Source organism: Rhinopithecus bieti, unplaced genomic scaffold (assembly GCF_001698545.2).
Source record: "Rhinopithecus bieti isolate Rb0 unplaced genomic scaffold, ASM169854v2 scaffold_5478, whole genome shotgun sequence".
NCBI lineage: Eukaryota > Metazoa > Chordata > Mammalia > Primates > Cercopithecidae > Rhinopithecus > Rhinopithecus bieti.
This window is the reverse complement of record NW_016805008.1, coordinates 1,779,669-1,801,060: the sequence shown is the minus strand read 5'-3', so window position 1 is coordinate 1,801,060 and position 21,392 is coordinate 1,779,669.

The window sequence follows — 21,392 nt, the reverse complement described above, 5'->3', positions numbered from 1 at the left end:
TTTTTTTTTTTTTTTTTTTTTTTATTTTGAGATGGAGTCTCACTCTGTTGCCCAGGCTGGAGTGCAATGGCTCACTGCAAGCTCTGCCTCCCAGGTTCACGCCATTCTCCTGCCCCAGCCTCCCGAGTAGCTGGGACTACAGGTGCCCGCCACCACGCCCGGCTAATTTTTTGTAGTTTTAGTAGAGACGGAGTTTCACCATGTTAGCCAGGATGGTCTCGATCTCCTGACCTCGTGATTCACCTGCCTCAGCCTCCCAAAGTGCTGGGATTACAAGTGTGAGCCACGGCACTCGGCCTGATTCAGTAATAACCTTTCAAAACAGCACCAGGCTCAGATAATTTCACCGGTGGACTCTGCGACACATTTTTTAAAGAGAGAAATGATGCAAATTCTACAATCTTGTCTAGATAGTAAAAACTGGTTTTGTATAGATGCAGAACACCTAAACAAAATATTAGCAGATTAATTGCAAAAGGGTATAAGAAATTATACACCACAACCAATTGTGATTTAATGGATAAACTTACATCCACACAATAGAATATTATTCAGTGCTGGGATTGCTGAGTCAAATGGTATTTCTGCCTCTAGGTCTTTGAGGAATTACCACACTGTCTTCCACAATGGTGAACTAATTCACACTCCCAGCAACAGTGTAAAAGCATTCCCTTTTTTTGTGTGTGCAACCTTGCCAGCATCTGTTGTTTCTGGACTTTTAAATTATCACCATTTTGACTGTTGTGAGACAGTATCTCATTGTTTTGATTTGCTTTTCTCTGATTAGTGGTGTTAAGCTTGTTTTCATATGTTTGTTGACCTCATGAATGTTTTCTTTTGAGAACTGTTTGTTCATGTCCTTTGCCTACTTTTTATTGGGGTTGTTTTTTCTTCTAAATTTAAGTTCCTTGTAGACTCTGGATATTAGACCTTTGTCAGATGGACAGATTGCAAAAACGTCCTCCCATTCTGTAGGTTGTCTGTTCACTCTGATGATAGTTTATTTTGCTGTGCAGAAGCTTTTTAGTATATACCAGAGGAATATAAATCATTCTATTATAAAAAATACATGCACATGTATGTTCGTTGCAGTACTGTTCACAGTAGCAAAGACATGGAATCAACTCAAATGCTCATCAATAACAGACTGGATAAACAAAATGTTGTACATAGACACCATGGAATACTATTCAGCCATAAAAAGGAATGAGATCGACCCAGTGCGGTGGCTCACTCCTGTAATCCCAGCACTTTGGGAGGCCAAGGCGGGCGGATCACAAGGTCAGGATATTGAGACCATCCTGGCCAACATGGTGAAACCTCGTCTCTACTAAAAATACAAAAATTATCTGGGCATGATGGCGTTTGCCTGTAGTCCCAGCTACTCAGGAGACTGAGGCAGAAGAATCGCTTGAATCCGGAAGGCAGAGCTTACAGTGAGCTGAGATCATGCCACTGCACTCCAGCCTGGGTGAGAGAGCAAGACTCCATCTCAAAAAAAAAAAAAAAAAAAAAAAAAAAAAAAAGGACCAAGATCATGTCATTTGCAGGGACATGGATAGAGTTAGAAGCCATTATTCTCAGCAAACTAACAGGACTAGAAAACCAAACACCACATGTTCTCAGTTATAAGTGGGAGCTGAATGATAACACATGGACATGTGGGGAGCAACACACACTGGAGCCTGTTGTGGGGAGGAGTGGGGGACAAGAAAGCATCAGGAAGAATAGCTAATAGATGCTGAGCCTTATGCCAATGTGATGGGTTGATCTGTGCAGCACACCACCATGGGATGCATTTACCTTTGTAAGAAACCTGCACATTCTACACATGTATCCTGAACTTAAAAGTTGGAGAAAAAAATATTCAGTGCTAAAAACAAATGAGCTATGAAGACATGGAGGAAACTTAAATGCATGTTGCTAAATGAAAAGCCAGTCTGAAAAGGCTGCACACATTATTACAACTATATGACATTCTGGAAAAGTCAAAACTATAGCAACACTTGAAAGAATAAACAAATAGCGTGGAGCAATAAGTAAATGGAGCACAGGGGATTTCTAGGGCAGCGAAACTATTCTGTATAATACTATAATGGTGGGTACATGACATTCCTTTTGTCAAAATTCATATAGAACTGTGTAATACAAAATGAACTTTACACTGTAGACTATGGTTAATGTATTAATACTGGTTCATTGATTATAATAAATGTATCAGTAATCTAAGATGTAAATAATAGGAGTGCCAGGGGACTCAATGGACATACGGAACTATCTGCCCAATTCTCAAAATCTAAAACTTTACTAAAATGTATAAGTCTTAATTTTTAATACAGAAAAAGGATGATACATGACAGTTATTTTCCTTTCATCACTCTCTCAGCAATCTAGTTACCCTCCACAGAATCATTGATTTTTTGACCAGATTTTTTATATATTAAAGAGATAACACAATACATAAACATGTGTATACCTATATAGATATAGGTGGGCTACAGAAATGCAAGTATATTATACATATTGTTTTGTACCTTTTTCACTACGTGATATTTAGGAAATCGTTTCATGATATCAGTACATGTAGGGCTTCTTGATCATTTTTGACAGTTTCATAATATTTCATTAAAATCAATATAGTTTAAGTCATATTAATGAACAGAAATTGTTTTTCATCTTTGGCTATAATGAAGACATTGCAATTATCCTTATACAGATGTCATTCAAAATATTACTTGGTTGAAGTGTATGTACATTTACAAATAAACCACTAGCAATGTTTGTTTCCCCACATCCTCATTCCATTGTAATCCAAGTTTTTCAACCATTATGGTGTTAACAGAACTTTTCGTGGCTACCATATATGTAAAAACTATTTGTTTCCTTTTCTGTAAAGTGTTTAATCCCTTTCCAATTTCTTCTATGGGTTATTCATCTTTTTTTATTCATCTTTTTTTTTTTTTAAACTGGGTTCCTGATGATCTTTAGTAAGTACATTTTCATTTGTCCATGATAAAATTGCAAATTTTTTTTTCAGTTAGCTGACTTTCATTTGACTTTGTTTATGGTTTAGCTTTTCTGTGAAGAATTTTTTATTTGTATTTTTTCTTCATTTTTATTATTGCAACTTGATAATCTTTTAATATTTTATAGGACCGATCACTCATTTTTATTTGAGAAATTTCCTGTACACTTGCACATTTATTCTTCTATATTATTTATTTTAGACTCATCTTGTTAAAAGTGTTGACACTTTTATTTGAATAATGTTAGGTTTATAGGTTTTTAGATTAGGAGGAATTGACATCTCTTTGATGTTAAATTATCTCTTCTAAAACATAGTATATCTTTTCATGTGTTCATGATCTTCAATAATACTTCCTTTATGACCTTCGATAATACATTATTTGAATATAGTTTTTGTACCTTGTTAAGTTTTAGCTTTTTGTCATTGTTCATTATATGTTCATTGTATTCATAAAATATATGAATATACATATGTTGTACCCAAACCAATAGTGAATTTACCTGAAGAATTCAAGAGAATCACTAAAGTACTATAAATAATAAACCCATTCTGTCATCTGTAAAAAAATTTACATTTTCATGTCCAAGTTTTAAATAACCTATTTCACTTATCCAGATCATTTTTTAAAAAAGGAATTTGCTCTTGGTGTTAATGGAAACGATTTTGGTGTTTTCCCATTAAGAAGCATGATGCTCACTTTTGGGTTAAGATATACATGTTTTAACATGTTAAGTATTCATCTATTTCTATTTTACTAAAAATTTTTATTAAGACTGGGAAGGGATTGTACCAAAATGGAAATGGAATTTTACCAGATCTTTTGATGTCTATAAAATAATGTGACTTTTTTCTCTTTTATTAGTATCATATCAGTTTTTATAGGCTAGTTTGTGCTTCAGTAACTAATAACCTCAAAATCTCAGTGGCTTTAAACAACATGGTTTATTTCTGGCTCATACTCCATGTCAGTAGGATTCCATACTTTCCTTCCTCCCAGAGCCAGGCTCATAGAGCAGCCATCATCTGGCATTTTGAGAGATGCTGTCTGTGGTGGAGAGAAAGAGAACCTGGTAGGTCAGCCACTAACTTTTAAACTTTCCACTTGGAAATAATACATATGACTTTAGCTAACATTTTATTCACCTGTGCAAATCACATGGCCACAGGGAACTGAAGAAGAGGTCAAATAATTCTACCATGTAACCTGGAAAAAAAGTGAAAATGTTTGGTCAATATGTGATTAAATATATTAATATATTTCTTGATTTGAATGAATCTTAAATTTCTGAAATGAATGTATCATGGATTTTTTTAGTGTGCTTATAGGTTCTGTTTGGTAATATTTAGGGATTTCACATGGATGTAAGTGAGATACATTTTATTTTGTGTGTGCTCATGTGGGCAGTCTTTGTCAGGGCTTGGTATTATTCTAGCTATAAAAAGAATTAAGAGTATTTAACTTACTTTTTATGCTCCTGTATAAAATATAGGCAGAGTTGGAGGCTTATGTTCTCTAAAGGTTTAGTAGAACTGACCTGTGAAACAACCTAGGTAGGGGCTTTCTGGGGGTAGAAGAGGGTACAGCCAGGAAACTGTCTATATTTCTTCTATGCTAATTGGTTTGTTCAGATAATATTATCTCTACTCTAAATTGTGTTCATCTATATTTTTAGAATTGTATTTAATTCCAGGTATTTGTTTTGCATATATTTGAACAAATAAGTATACTGATAAGCTTTTACTGTTCTTGGTTCTGTAGTTACCCATAAATTATATTTTCCTATTTTATATAATTGACTTTTTCAATTTTTATTCCGCTTTAAATCAGCCAGAAGTTTATCTATTTATTTATTTTAAATTACCAGGTATTAGATCTATTACTTTATCGTTTTTCTGTCTGCTAATACATAATTGCTTGCTTTATTTGTTTAAAATATTGTGAAGAACATACACACGTAGAAAAGTGCACAACACTTTTTCCCGTATATATAACATTGAACAGCTACCCAAGTCAAAAGTTCACCTCATGTCCCTACTCAATCTCTATCATTCCCTCCTCCTCAAACTTAAGTATGGTAGTGTTAACACTACAGTATTGTTTCACCTGCTTTTGAGCTTTATATATATGGATTCATTAGTATGTATTTGTGTCTTCTTTCACTCAATTGTATGAGAGCTGTTTTAAATTTTTATTTTCTAAATTTATTAAATTGAAACACAGTTGACTTTTGTATATTAACTTTGTGTTGTAGTTTGAATGTTTCCCCAAAGTTCATGTGTAGGAAACTTACTACACAATGCAACAGTGTTGGGAGATGGGGCCTGATAAGAGGTGACTAGGACATAAGGGCTCTGCCTTCATGAATGGATTAGTGTTACCAAGAAAATGGGCTTGCAAGTATTGCAAGAGTGGCCTTGTTACAAAAGTGAGAACAGTTCCCTCTTGCCTTCTTTCTCTCACCTTCCATTGCCCTTCCACTCTCTTCCATGGGGTGATATGCACCAAAAAGACCCAGATGTGGTTTCCTTGACCTTGGATTTCCTAGTCTCTAGAACTGTAAGAAATGTCTTTTTATAAATTACCCACCCAGTCCCTGGTATTCTGTTATAGCAACACAAAATGGACTAAGACACCTCAACCAGCCAACTTGATAAACTCAATCTCATAAATTATGAAATTAAAGGGAACTTTTATATACACATCTCATTGTCCACAAAACAGTGATAGTTTTCTTTATTTCAAATTTCTATGATTTTCATTTCTCTTTGTCACTTCATTACAGCAACTAGGACCTGCAGTAAAATTTTGCTTTGAATAGACATTTTTTATCTTCTTCCCAATCTTGAAGTGTATGATGTTAACATTTCACGATTAGGTATAATTGATGTAAGTTTTTCTTATAAATGCTTTATGAAATTGAAGTTTACTTCTTAGTTTGAAAGAATTTAAAATATTTATCAAATGCTTTATCTGGAAGGAGGATGAGCTCCTCTGGTCTCATTGATCAGGCAGAATTTCAGCTTCCTGTTCTTGACATTAGGCTCTGCTGGATTAGAGTTTCTGCTTACCGAAGTAAGAAACTCTTTCGCCAAGAGATACAATAAAGATTTCCTTAAACTGGAAGCTGAGTCTGGCATCTAACAACTTGGAGCTTCTGATATTGAACCATCAGGAAAGGAGGAGTTTGTCAACTAGCTAGGATGAATTATCCCACACGATACACAATGGAAGCAGTAAGAAGAATGCCTGACACACAGGAGAACCTCTGGAGCACCTCTTAGTATTCCTAGGTCTGCGATAAAATCAATGAAAACTACATTAACTGCTAATGGACCCAGGCCTTTCAAAAATAACCGTTTGGATCATCCCACCCAGGAACAAACTGACCAACTGAAGTGTTTGCCAAGGGGAAAGAGACAGAGTGAATAGGCAAGAAGACAGAAATATCAGCAGTGGTCACATGCCCACTTTCGGAAACAAGACTGTAGTAATTATGTGTATTTTATCCCAACTTTGAAGTGAGCTATGTATTATTTTCTTCCCCTTTTAATTATTTTTCTTTGTTTTTTTTCCCATCTCCCATTTATCTGCTATCTAAGGTAAGATATATTAACAGTGGTTAACTTTGTAGCCCAGTATTTAGGTTACAGGATATCTTAGTCCATGTGTGCTGCTATAGCAAAACAGACTAGGTAATTTGTAAACTATATTCTGGAGTCTAGGAAGTCCATGGTCAAAGTGCCAAACAGGTTCAGTGTCTGATGAGCGCCGTTCTCTTCTGAGATGCTGCCTTGTTGCTGTGTCCTCACATGGCAGAAAGTGGAAGGGCAAAAGACCTAGCTAGTTCCCTGTAGCCTCTTTTATATGGATGAAATATTTCGTGTATCCCATTTGTGAGGACTTTGCTCTCGTATCTTAATCATCACCCTAAAGGCCCTACCTTTAATGCTATTATTAATACATTGGCAATTAAATTTCAGCATATGAATTTTGGGGGACATATTTAGACCATAGCACAAGATTTTCGAGGGGTAGAATGATTCAGCCTAAAGAGGAATAGACATCACCTATGAATGAGATGACATGTGGGACTGTGTGTCCTCTCAGGAGAGTGTGTGGCTATTTTGGTTGTACAGGCCTCCCTATGACTTTACTCTTTCTTTGTTAGAGATTTAGAGGAATTATCACACATGCTCCCATCTCTGTAAGTTGTAATCAATTAAAAACAACACAAAAGAGTAGTCAAAATATAGATTTACCTTTATAATAGAAAGGGTGGATTTCTCAAACTGGCAAGCCTGCCTCTCTCCTAACTCAGTTTGAATTTCCCCATCCAATTGCAGGGAGAGAGCACTCAATACATTCCTACTCTGAAGAGAACTATCCAGTGTATTTACCACATGGGAGAAGTAGCTGAGGAAGGAGAATGTTTCACTTAGAAATAGCTTCAAAAGAAAGAAAGAGAGATCTGCACTATCTGTTTTCAAACAGTAACCCTGTCACCAGGATGCTGTGTTCCTTGATAGGAGGGTCTCCCAAGTTTTGCCAGGCCAATAAGTTACTACTTCCAGGAGGGGCAAGTGATAAATGCTGAGGAATCCCATAAGTGTACATTCTAATATGGTTCTTTGAAGGTGTATGGGAAGGCCCCTTATTGGAAACTTGGCTTAGATTCTACTTGACACACCCCACTTTTGTCACTGAAGTTCAAAGATGCTGCTTGTATAATTACTTTCATTATGGCCACCTGGGCCATTGCCCCTTGGTAGAACCCTGAGTGGCATCCCCTATTTGTAATTCTATAGATTGACCCATTGTCAATGTTAGCACCTTTCTCCCCTCCATACCTGTATGAGTTCTTTCTTAAAGAACTATAAACTTTACAGTGTGAGAAATAATATTCTGCATTTGCTTTTCCAACATCCCTTGATGCTAGATATTGTCCCAAGACATGGTTTGGGCCAATGAGCTGTAGAAATCTGCTGAGTGTTCTTGAACAACTGTTTTTCAAATAAAATAAAATAGATACAAATGTCATCAACCCCCTTTTCCTCCTCATCTCTGTCTTAAACATGCAATTGTTTTGATTTATTTTTATTTATTTATTTATTTTTGAGACAGAATCTCACTGTCACCTAGGCTGGAGTTCAGTAGCACAATCTTGGCTCTCTGCAACCTCCGCCTCGCAGGTTCAAGTGATTCTCCTGCCTCGGCCTCACAAATAACTGGGATTACAGGTATGTGCTACCACACCTTGCTAGTTTTTGCATTTTTAGTAGAAATGGGGTTTTGCCACGTTGGCCAGGCTTGTCTCGAACTCCTGACCTCGGAAGATCTGCCCACCTCAGCCTCTCAAAGTGGTGAGATTACAGACATGAGCCACCTCGCCTGGCCTAAACATGCAATCGTTTTTCTAATGCAATTTGTTCAGCAACAAAAACAACAAAGGGAATGTCAATATGCATATAAATAACCCTTACCAACTGTTCTGAATTGCAAGTTAGGGGATATCTTGGTTAGTGAATACTCATGTCAGAGTTGGATGTGTGTGTGGTTTTTGTTTGTTTTGTTTTTTGGGAGTGGCCTGTTTTATTAACTATAAGAAGATCAAATAATAAGTCGAAACAGTTAATATTATTTCTCAATACACTTCGTGTACAACCCCCCCAAAAAACACTCTATAGCTTTTACTAGGCTCTCACATTGTTAGAATCTCCTTAGCAATTCTCAAATTTGGGTGTATATTAAAATCTTGGAGGTCTTGTTAAACTACAGATTACTGGGACCCACCAGACACACTGCTATAGACGGAATGTTTGCATTCCCACAAGATTCATATGCTGAATCCTGACTCCCAATATGATGATATTTGGATGTGGGGCCTTTGGGAAGTAACTAGGTCATGAGATTGGAGCCCTCATAAATGGAATTAGTGCCCTTTTAAAAGAGGCTCAAGAGAGACCTATGCCCCCACTACCACATGAAGACACAATGAGAAGATGCCATCTATGGAGCAGAAAGCAGGCCCTCATCAGACAACAAATCTACTGGTGTCTTGATCTTGGACTTCTCAGCATCCAAAACTGTGAGAAATAAGTTTCTGCTGTTTATGAACCACCCAGTCCATAGTATTTTGCTATAGCAGCCCAGATGGAACTAAGACACCCATCCTCAGAGTTTCTAATTTAGTAGGTCTGGGACAGCTCAGGAATTTCCACAAGTTCCCAGGCAATGTTAATGGCACTGATCTTGGAACCATGTTTTGAAATTTGCTGTCCTACAATACCAATGCTGTACTGTCTTCTTCTACACCTATTTTGAGATAATAGACTACAGTTGGTGTCGGATGTTATGAGGAGCTGTGTGTTATGTTAAATTTCCACCAAGTGGGAATACAGAAGAACTGAAACACCAAGCACATGATCAAAAGTTGCCTTCTCAAAAAGAAACAGTGAAGCTTTATTTTCATCTTGGTTTAATGATTTTTTTAAGAGACAATATTTCACTCTCACCCTAGTTAGAGTGCAATGGTGTGATCATGGCTCACTGCAGCCTCAACCTCCTGGGCTCAACTGACCCTCCTGCCTCAACCTTGCAAGTAGCTAGGACTACAGGTGCATCCCACCATGCCCAGCTAATTAAATTATTATTATTATTATTATTTTGTAGAGATGTGATCCCGCTGTGTTACCCAGACTGGTCTTGAACTCCTGGCCTCAAGTGCTCCTCCTGCCTTGATCTCCCAAAGTGCTGAGATTACAGGCATGAACCACTGAATCTGACCTAATGATTTCTTGCATCATTTTTCTTAAGCTTCAGAAACAACTTGTAAAGAAGACAAGTATGAGACTATTTTTACCATATGACTTTATGATAAAAATTAAGACAAATTTAAGCCAGTTTCTGGTTTAATAATAATTCAATACTTCACTTTTTTCAACTTATGAAAGACCAAATAGTTTTAATTTAGCTTTAAATGTCATTGATTTGATAGAGTATTCGTGAGACATCCTTCTAGGGATAAAAATATTAGAAGAAAATATACTATCAAATAGACTGGTCTAATTTTCTGTTTTCAAGATAAATGAATTATGGCTGACACTGTGTTTTATTATAATATACAATTGGAGTTTTCTGATGTGAGCCTTAGTGATTACTATCATTCAACTTTCTTTAAAAACCCAGGCATCTCATTAGAATTCTGTTCATTAGAATTCTACAGCTGTAGAAGGATCGTGTATTTCACAGGACTCCTTAGATTAATGATAAGAAATGTCTGGTAGTGACCCGTGAATGGAAAGCAGGGGTCTTTCAAAAAAGTTCTTCAAATGTATAAGCCAATCTTTTTTAGAGTATCTTTTTTAGGGTATTTTTAGAGTATTTTTTAAAATCCTTATGGTAAAGATCTACTTGGTTACACATTGTTTCCCTTCATCTATAGATTCAGCCTCACTCAATATTCTGAGTTCAGTCCTGGCTTTTATCTGGAGGTATTTAAACCCCCTGAAGGAGAAGGCAGGGTGGCAGTTTCACCTTGCTGAATTTGCTGACTAACCAGTTGTAGTTGTATGTCCAAATTCCATTACCTAGGCTTTCGTCTTTTAATCAAATCCTAAATTAAAACCAAGTCCTAATAAATGGATTCCTGACCTACCACATGTATTCTGGTTGCCTTTACAGAAGCCCAATTCCTCCGTGTTTAGGGCCTTATGTGGTCCCCAAGTCTTTCAAGAAATATAGTCCCAACTCCTTCCTCACAGTCTGGCATCTTACCCTGTACTTTGAAACCTTTTGCTTGCCCATTGGAGGTTCCAGTGTGTCTCTCCCTGGTTGATCATCATAATCAATATTTGTATAGGACTTTACCTTTAACAAACCACCTTAATCTTTGTATACATTCTCTTATTTGATCATCAAAAATTATCGGGTGAGCATGGTGGTCACATTTTAATTTAATTCAATCGTTTAATTACAGAAAATCTAAGACTCAGAAGGATTAAGTAAACTGCCTAGGATCCTAGAGCTAGTAAATAATTGATAATTAGGGGAGATCAGGTCTTCTGAGCATTAATTTGTTGTTTTTCTTGCCCTGCCTTTGTGCCAGACTTCCCTGTAATTCTGGCATGCTCTTCTACCTGAACTTCTTTCTACTGCATTCCGTTGGGACCTTCTTGAGGACAGTTTGCTCTTCAAAGCAAACTTGGTCTCACCCATTTTGCCTATCCTCCTGCTCAATACTCTTGAAAAAAAAAAAAAAAGCTTTTATTGTTTTTAAAAATACGTCTGAATGAAATGAAAGTACAGTCACAAAAGATACATAATTTGAGACTAGGAACAACAAGTTTATCTCATAAATAAGGACCCTGGCCCATGGAAAACCTTATTTTATTTAGTTCTATCATCATAATCACTGTCATCATGTTTCAACCCTGAATACATTAGTTACCAGTTGTTGAAACACTGGTAAAGTGGAACTACAGGCTCAGTAGCCAATACGTTGGTTTGGCAGTATACTTATTCTTGATGAGTTCATCATCCAGATAGGCATGGCCTTGGTGTTATTCCCTGGTACACCTCTGACCTTTAATTTTAGTGCCTCCTCTTCAACAACAAGGGGTATGCAACCCCTTGTTGTAAGATCTTATCTTAAAGAACTACAGTACTTCCTAAATCAATAGTAGGAAAGTCCTTCTAAGATGACATATTAGTCAAGGTTCTGCAGAGAAACAGAACCAATCGGGTGTGTTGTATGTGTGTACAGAGAGAGCAAGAGGGAGAGATTTCTCATAAGAAATTGGTTCACATGATTATGAAGGCTGAGAAGTCCCAATATCTTCAGTTGGTAAGATGGAAATACAAGAGGGCCAATGTGTAGTTTCAGTGTGAGAACCAGTAGATCTGACAGTGTAAGTTCCAGTTTGAAAGCTGGAAGAACAGAGAGTCAAGAAGAGCCAATGTTTTAGTCAGAGTCCAAAGACCAGAAAAGACTGATGTCCCAGCTCTAAGGAGTCAGGCAGGAGGAGTTCCTTCTTATTCTCAGGAGGTCAGCCTTTTTGTCCTATTCAGATTTTTTGATTGGATAAGGTCTACCCATGTTAGCGAAACCAATCTGCTTTACTCAGTTTACCAATTTGAATGTTAATCTCGTACAGAAACACCTTCACACACACACCGAGAAGAATGTTTGACCTAATATTTGAGCATCCTGTGGCCCACTCAAGACAAAAATTTAACTATCACAGATGATAACATTTAGGATCTTTATATAGGGAAAATGTCCTATTTTACTTTCGATCTCCTTTCTCTTTTACCTTTCTTGAGAAAAGCTCAACTGCGTTCTCCCCGTGCTCTCCTCCCTTCCAGTGCTTCCCTAAAAATTAGTTATTCTAAGATGAGAGTGGACCTCTCCTACAAATCTGACAGTTGTTTTTCAGTTTTTACCTCTTTCAGTTTCTACTGTAATATTGTACCCTTGGGATAATTAACCCCTCTAAGTGTCAAGTTTTAATTTTTCAAATGGCAAGACCTGTTGCTAATAGGTGTTCTTAGTAAAAAAGTATTTTATTTATTAATTAATTTATTTATTTAGAGACGGAGTCTTGCTCTGTCGCCCAGGCAGGAGTGCAGTGGTGTGATCTCGGCTCACTGCAAGCTCCACCTCCCAGGTTCACGCCATTCCCCTGCCTCAGCCTCCCAAGTATCTGGGACTACAGGTGCCCCCCACCACGCCTGGCTAATTTTTTTTGTATTTTTTTAGTAGAGATGGGGTTTCACCGTGTTAGCTAGGATGGTCTCAATCTCCTGGCCTCATGATTCACCTTTATTTTAATAATATTTTAGAAATAGTCTCCCTTACCTATATTATTCCAGCATATCAGAGGCTATTTACCTTGGAGACCTGCTGCAAATATGGGTATGGCTCAGCATGAGATTTACACCCTCTCCCCCAGAGTTTCAAGTGCCAGTGAGAACTTACCAGATGCCACAGGAACCATGACACTTTCCAATGTACAGGCCACTCTCTTGGGATGAAGCCATTCAAGCACACCCTACCCTTCACAAAGGAAAGAGAACTCTTTCTGGGGTCCCACCGGCTTCTCTAAGATCCGTCATGTTAGGTCAAAACTTCTCATTTCTCTGTTGTATTGTGGTTACCACCGCCTGAAATTTTTGGTCTCATTCTCCCTCATTCATGAGTTCTGTCCTGCATCCTACTACCCATTCAATCTTTGTAAAATACCACTAGTTTTAAGCCAAATTTTGCTGAAAAGCCTTCAATAGTTCCCAATAACTTACAGCAATAATTCTCAAATTGTGCTTCACTGAACCCCATGATAGTGCTCATCTTGAGGTCAACACTTCTTGAACCAGAACAGCTGTTCCATGCTCTACTTACTGTATTCAATTTTTCCTATGGTTTCTTGAATACATTAAATACAGTTGTAATAACTATCGTAATGTTTTTATCTACTCATTCCATCATCTGTATCATTTCTAGGTCCATTTTGATTGGATTTTTCTTCTCATTTAAGCTGTATTTTTCTGCTTCTTTGAATGGGTGGTAATTTTTAAAGTATTTTTTAGAGCAATTTTAGGTTCACAGCAAAATTGAGAGGAACGTACAGAGATTTTCCATATACCTCCTGCCCCTACACATGCATAGCCTCACCCATTATCAATATCCCCACCAGATTATGCTTGTTATAATTGATGAACCTACATTGACATATTATTATTACTCAAAGTCCATAATTCACATTAGGGTTCACTCTTGGTATTGAACATCCTATGGGTCTAGACAAATCTATTCACCACTATAGTGTCACTCAGAAAATTTCACTGCCCTAAAAAATCCCCTGTGCTCCACCTATTTATCTCTCCCTCTTCACAACTGCCTGGAAATCACTGATATTTTCATTGTCTCCGTGTTTTGCCTTTTCAAGAATGTCATACAGTTGTGAAACAGTATATAGCCTTTTCTGCCTGATAATTTTTAATTAGATGCCAGACATTGTGAATTCTAGCTTGTTAGGTCGTAGATATATTTGTATTCCTGTAAATATCTTTGAGCTTTGTTCTGAGTTGCAGTTAAGTTACTTGGAAACTGATTCTTTCCATTTGGATTTTTAAGCTTTGCTAGAAAGGACAAGAGTAGTGTTTATTCTAGGGCTAATCTCCACTATTGACCTGAAACCCTTGTGAATACACTTCCTGATTCCCCATGAAGTATGAAGTTTTCCACTCTGGCTTATAGGAACAAAAACTATTTCTAAAGGGCTCCGAGGACTTTTCTTCTAATTTATTTGGGTAGTCCTTTCCTCATACACATACACAGATCACTACTGATGACTTGATAAGGATCCTCTGCAGTTCCCCAGAGCTCTCTCTGAGCAGCTCTCTCCTTTCCAGTACTCTGCTCTATAAACTCTAGCCATCTTGGCCACTACAGACTGCTGGCTTCATCTCCTTAACTCAAAGAGGTTGCTGGTCATGGTCTGAAAACTCCCTGTGTTATGTCCTGGAAACTCTCCAAGCTGAGGCCGTCATCCAGCTCTCCTTGTTTGCTCCCCTCTTTCAGGCATCGTTGTCCTTTTTGTTTGTTAATCAATTACTGAAACCCATTGTATCATATGCTCTGTGCTTTTTTTTTTTTTTTTTAAGTTGTTTTAGGTAGGAGGACAAATCTGCTCCATTTCTCCACCTTGTTGGAAGCAAATGTCTCAGTCAAGAGACCTATATTGGAGTTTGTTTGAAAAATGTGTTTTGCCTTAAAAGAATGTTTTGAAATATAGAATAAAATCTAAACTCCTTAGCGAAGACAGCCAAAGCCTTCCACTGCTCTCAGTCTGAATTTTGAAATTATTTCCCTGTTCCAAGCACAGTGACTAAATGTATCTTGCATGTTTCCACCTCTTTATTCACAAATTTCCCATGCTGTCAACATAATGTTGCCTTCCTGGCTATTGTTCTCTCATCTGATCCTCGATTTAGGTCATTCCTACTTCATATGATCATTTTAATTGTATTTACCTCATCTTACCAAAAAGATCATATGCTCTTTTAGGATAAGAACTATGTCTAATACCTTTATTTATTTCCTGAAAGGCTTAGCACAAATACTGGCAGTGAGTGGACTCCCAACATATGTTTGTAATTTGTCTAACAGAATGCTGAATAGCCTGACAGTAGGAGCCTAGAATTTTATTCTTGCTGGTCTTAATCAGCAGCACACCAATTACTATATGATAGTATAAAAATAGACTATGATGTAATTTCTAAGTGATCATTATAATGACATAAATGTAGCCAGCCTGCTTTTTAAAAATCCAGATGGTAAAATACTTCATGTGATTTCATTCTGTGTGCTCTTGTGTCCAGTTCACAATATACAACTTCTCACTTCCCTTTTCTCAGACACCAAGGGTCATGGTGCTGAAATTTTCCACCAAATTTCCTCTCTGTACTTAGTGGGATGGAGTATGACGTGTCACCTTCTCAATTTTTGCTGATACCAAAGTTGCCTGAATTCTAATTATTTAGTGAGAGTAGTTTTCTCTGGGACCAACCCCGAGGCAAAAACTCAGAATAGTTAAGAGCACGGTCTATAGTGTCAGACCGTATGAGTTTGAGTACTGGTTCTGTTGAGTATTAATTAGCACTATGACCTTGTGCAGTCATCTCTCTTTTCCAAACCTTGATTCCTCATCTACAAACAGAAGACAATAATAGTACCCAGCACATAAGAGTCCTGTGTAAACACAAGAACTTAGATCATCTTTCTGCACACTCAGTGGGAGTTTACTGCTTTTGGATTGAATTGAGATACATGCTCATACACCTAGATGAGGTCATTGCTTTTAAAGACAAAATTCCTTATCAAACTATTTAAAACTCATGGCAGAGGGCAAAAAAACCCAACCATCATCCAGATTTTAGTGTGTCTGTAATCTCAACTGTTTTACCAAGAAGAATATTCCAAGAAGTTTAAGATCCAAAGAAATCCATCATACCTTATGCCTGTCTATTAGTCTTCCCATGATATGGCCATTCTTTATTATTAAGAAACTGAATCAAATTCTACTTATATATGCCTCCAATATAATTACAATTATTTTGCAATAATTTTTTTTATCTGTTCTGGGTACTCTAGCCATCTTGGCCACTACACACTGTTAGCTTCATCTCCTTAACTCAAAGAGGTTGCTTATCTGTTCTGGGTACTCTTCTTACAGATATTATTGTATTTAAAATGAAAACCTTATGAGGTAGACTGCTATGATTTGAATATGTGTCCCCTTCAAAACTCATGTTGAAATTTAATTGCCATTGTTACAGTATTAAGAGGTAATTAGGTCATGAGGGCTTCACCCTCATTAATGGATTAATACTGTTAATAAGGAAGTGGGTTCTTATAAAAGTTGAGTTCCCCTCCACCTTTTCTCAGTCCCCCAACAAGGGATAATTATGCAAGAACACCCTCACCAGATACAGACTCCTCAACCTTGAACTTCCCGGTTTCCAAAACTGTAAGGAATAATTTTCTGGTTTTGTAAATTATTCAGTCTGTGGTGTTTTGATATAGCAGCACAAAACAGACTAAGATGAAGGCATATTCTGGATGAGAAAACTATAGCCCAGAGAGAATAAAGAATTGCTCAGCATCACCTAGTTAGACAAGAACAGAGTTATGATTCACACTCAGACAGCCTTACTTCAGAGCCCACTCTTAACCTCTAAGCTCCTTGATAAACCATAAGATTTTGTCTATGGTGATATATTTTTCAAACCTAAAATTGATCTGACTAGTGTAGATACTGAGAAATTCACAGACATGGTCAACACAAAATAGGAGTCATGGAAATGCATTGCAAATATCTTCTTAGGGGTGAGATAGGAGATGATTTTTTTAAAAAATAATTAAACTCTATTAGAATAACAGAAATTATCTCATAAAACATATAACTGTCCACAGTTGAGAGTCCTTTACAATGAGAGGTGGTGAAGGATGTTTTCAGGCAGACCTGAAAAGTGCATGGGAGGAGCAAGATTTGCCTCTCCTGGACTATGGAGAGGGGCTGGGGAATGCCAGTGTCTGGGTCACCAGAGAAAGGTTAATTGAGGCTGCTCTGTAGGGCTGGCTGGGTAGGCAGATCTGATGAGAATTCAGTAATCCCTGGTGGCTAAACAGAATCCTCCTGCTTGCTTACTGTGGTGGAAAATTCCTCCAGTCTAGCACAGTAGTTCTCAAAGTGAGATCCCCCAGACAAGTAGCATCAACAGGGAGCTTGTTCAAATACAACTTCTCAGGCTCCATCCCAGATCTACTGGATCAGAAACTCTGAGAGTGGCCCACGGCAATCTGCTTTTTAACAAACCCTCTAAATAATTCTGATGCATACTACATTTTAAGAACAACTGCAAGCAGAAAACTTTTTGAGCTCTACAAGTAGAAATAAGAATATTAAAATGTAAGAACATAGTTGAGAGCTCTGCAAAGTGGATTAGATACAGATAAATGTAAATTAATTTTAACTCACTGTGTTCGATCTGTTTTCCAATCTTTTTGATGGAAATAAGTCAACCCAAACCTCAGTCCTCACCCTTTTTCTCAGCCACATACAGGACTCATGTTCATTAAAGTTAAGGCTTAACAAGGCTTGCAACATCGATCAGATGGCCTGCAGTTTATGACCAAGTGTCAGCCAGACCCTTCCACTGGAGAAAACATGTGAATGATGGCAAGTAGTAAGTGTTAATGGATGGATATTTTAAAATCTGTTATAATTTATACTTTTTAAAATGAAAATCACTGGAAAACATCAGAATGCAATTATTATTGGCCTGTTTCAAGTAACTGTCAGGCGTCTTAACACAGGTCTGACTTCTGCTTTAGAGCACAAGCTCCCTGAGGGCAGGGACCTTCCTTATTCATGAGTGCTCACTCTGTGACAGGCTTAATAAACAGATCATGAGCTGAACTGACTGGAAACCTATGAATAGATTAGAGAGCATTACCCTCACAAGTGAGAGAATAGAAATAGAAAAAAGAAGCAAACAGGGAAAATAAATTTCAGAGTTGACAACTTTATCTTCTTCAGTTTAGTGGAGACTAGTAGAAACTCTATGTGGAAGTATATGCCTCACAGCTGGAAAATTAGGTAGCTCTAATTTGCATAAGTTGTCATTTTAATGTACTTGTTGGTGGCATGAATTGATTAATAAAGTGCTGCATGGTGAGTTTGTTTATTGAAGCATCACTGTATAAGAGTCTAGTTTTATTGGCCCATTTGGCACATTTGAGTTCAGTTTCAATCATGAGGGAAGAAGTCATCCTTCTGAATGACAGACCCGGGAGTTTTCACAGATAGTGGGATTGTAAATGAGCAGTTCAGAACAGGATATTTATTCCTTTTTCTTTTTTTTCCATATCACTACTAGACATGACCAAAGCATAAAATCAAAGATGTTTGTTTGCCTACTCTATGCCCTTAATTCTAATTCCAGACCATTTATTTAATAATACAGATAATGTATTTCAAAATTAGAGATCTGATTTGCTCAAAAAGTCTGCATTATTTTAAAAATATAGCAGATATCAGTGAAATATATTTTGAAATTTATTGCTCGGGTCCAAACAGCAGATAGATAACAACCCACGTTATAAGTCATGGTATCTGCTTTGTCTCCATCATTACCTGTTAAAGATAAAATGTATTACATTTTTTTCAATGTGTAATCTTATTAAAAATAGGCTAGGCATGAGAGCATCTGAACAGAAGTTACTCCTTTGAATACAGACACTCATTAAAAAACACCCAGTAGCATTAATCCTTCTAGCTGGAAAGTGTTTTTGGCCCAGTTGATTCTTTCATTTATCATTTTACTAGGTTCATGAGGGAAGTTCCTAGATTGCTAAGACCATCACACGTGTCAGATAATCAATTAATGAAACTGAGCAATGCAGTGTGCTGGGTCATTCTGGCTGACAGAAATTTTCCAAATAAGTAGGCATTATTTGCTAAAACATCTGTACCCATGTAGCTACAGAAGATTATTACTGGAGAGTGATTGTGTTGGAAAAGAGAAGTTAAGGTAAATAAATGAGCTCTAGAAAAATATTGAAAGTGAGTTCATAGATTTATTCGTCACTATTTATCTATCTGTTTTATTTAGAGTAGTATAACATCTTCACAAAATCCTTTTACCCCAAATCGTTAGTTTTAAAATGTGTCAGCTAATTACTATTTTGAAGTAATTGCAGTGACCAATATCCATTTTCCCCATCTTCTAAAGATTGGAACCCCCAATCTTTAGCTGAAATTAGCACAGTTTAATAGACTTTCTACAGTAGTGGCCAGGGAAACATAAGCATCCTTTGCAACTACGTGTAACTATGTAATTCAGTTCTTGATAGTGTGATGTGAATGGAAGGGCAGACAATTTCTGGGAAGTATCCTTAAAGGACATGGCTCTTCTTTTCTTCTTCTTCTTTCTTCCCAAGTGTAAATGAACAATATGGCTGAGTTTCTAGCAGAATATTGAATCATGCCTTGACCTGGGGAATGAAAGCCATGAACAGTAGATCATCAAGACAGAAGAAACCTGATCCCTTACACTGGGATATACATAGGAGCCCTGGATTAACTCCTTCCAGACTTCATGAGAGAAATAAACTTCTGCTGTGTTTAAGTCATTGTTATTTTGAGGTTTTTCTGTTTCTAACTACTCTACTTGCAAAGGGCAATTTTGTTATTGTTTTTGTTACCCTTGGCAACTAATACCAGGACTACCAAGAAATACTGACTAAATATAACTGTTTATAATCCTCCAAAGCTGGACCAAAAAATGTTGTTATAAAAAGAAAGGATAGGCATATTTAACTGTATAAAATATAAGACAAAATTTACCATAAGTGAATTCAAAAGAAAAATGATAAATTTGGTAAATTAAATTAATAATAAAAGACATAGGATTAGCACACAAAATGTACAAAGAACAATTGCAAATTGAAAAGAAAAAGCAAATACTCCCATAGAAAAGCAGACAAAATAAACAAAATAAAAAGTAGACAGAACAAACAACTCAGACAAGAACTAATCCAAATGAGTATTTGAAAAGATGTTCAAATTCTTGAACAGAGAAATGAAATTAAACTAACAATGAAATATTACATTATACCTATTGGATTGTCAAAAAGTTATAAAGAATGAAAAGGCCTATTACTGTCAGTAATGCAGGAAAAAGTGCTTTCATATATGACTGGTGAAACTGTTAATTGTTACTGCCTTTTGGAAAACAATCTGGCAATATCTAGTAGAATTTTAAATGTGTATTTTCTTTGACTTAACATTCCCACTCCTAGGACATTTTCTCAAATAAATAAAATCATGAGTAATGACACATGTACAAGGATGCTGATTACATTTTTTATAATGGCAAAAAAACCTCTGGAAATGTCAATAGGGGAGTTGCTGAATAAATCATGATACATTTGGTATGATATAAAATATCATAGAATCATTAAAACAATGCATTTGAGTTGTAGCAGTTGATTTGGCAGATTTTCAATGAGGTATTATTGAGTGAGAAGAATTAGGACATGGAGGCCTGTATATAATTGATCTTATTTTGTTAAATGACCCACAACACTATGCCATGTGTCTGTATGTTTTTTTACCTGAGCACATAAGCATGGAGAAAAATATTAAAGAGCACATCCTAAATTGTTAATCTGGATTATGTGTGGGGTGAGTAAAAGCAAGAAGGATAATGTGAGTGGAAGGGTAAGAGAATCCAAGATCTAATATGGGCTGTAGCAAGAGGACAAAAGGCAAGCAAAAAAACCCCAAGCTTTATGACATGTTTAACTTCTTGATATCTAAAATTAATTATATGTTATTTATATATGTGCAGAAGTATATTATATATGTATGTATACAAAAACATATACATAATTAATGTTTTTGGAAGTTTGATTTTTTTAATTTGACAAATAATAGTTGTATACATTTACAGGGCATACTGTAATGTTTCAGTAGGATATATACCTAACTCTGACCTTAATTTATATGCAGAAATACTGACCATCACTTTATTTTATTTTAAGATAATATTTATTGCACAAAATGATATTTCCATTATAGAAAGAGGAGTAGAAAATATAGAGTTGCAAAATAATTTTTTAAAGAATCCATAATCCCACCATCCATAAAGAGCTAATTTGGAACTTTTATTATGCATATAATCTTAAATATACTGTAAATACTGTTTTATAATTCATTCTCAATTAGATATCACAAACATCTTTAATAATGAATTCTCCTTCTCAGAAGCATATGATCTTACATTCTAACAAATATGAAA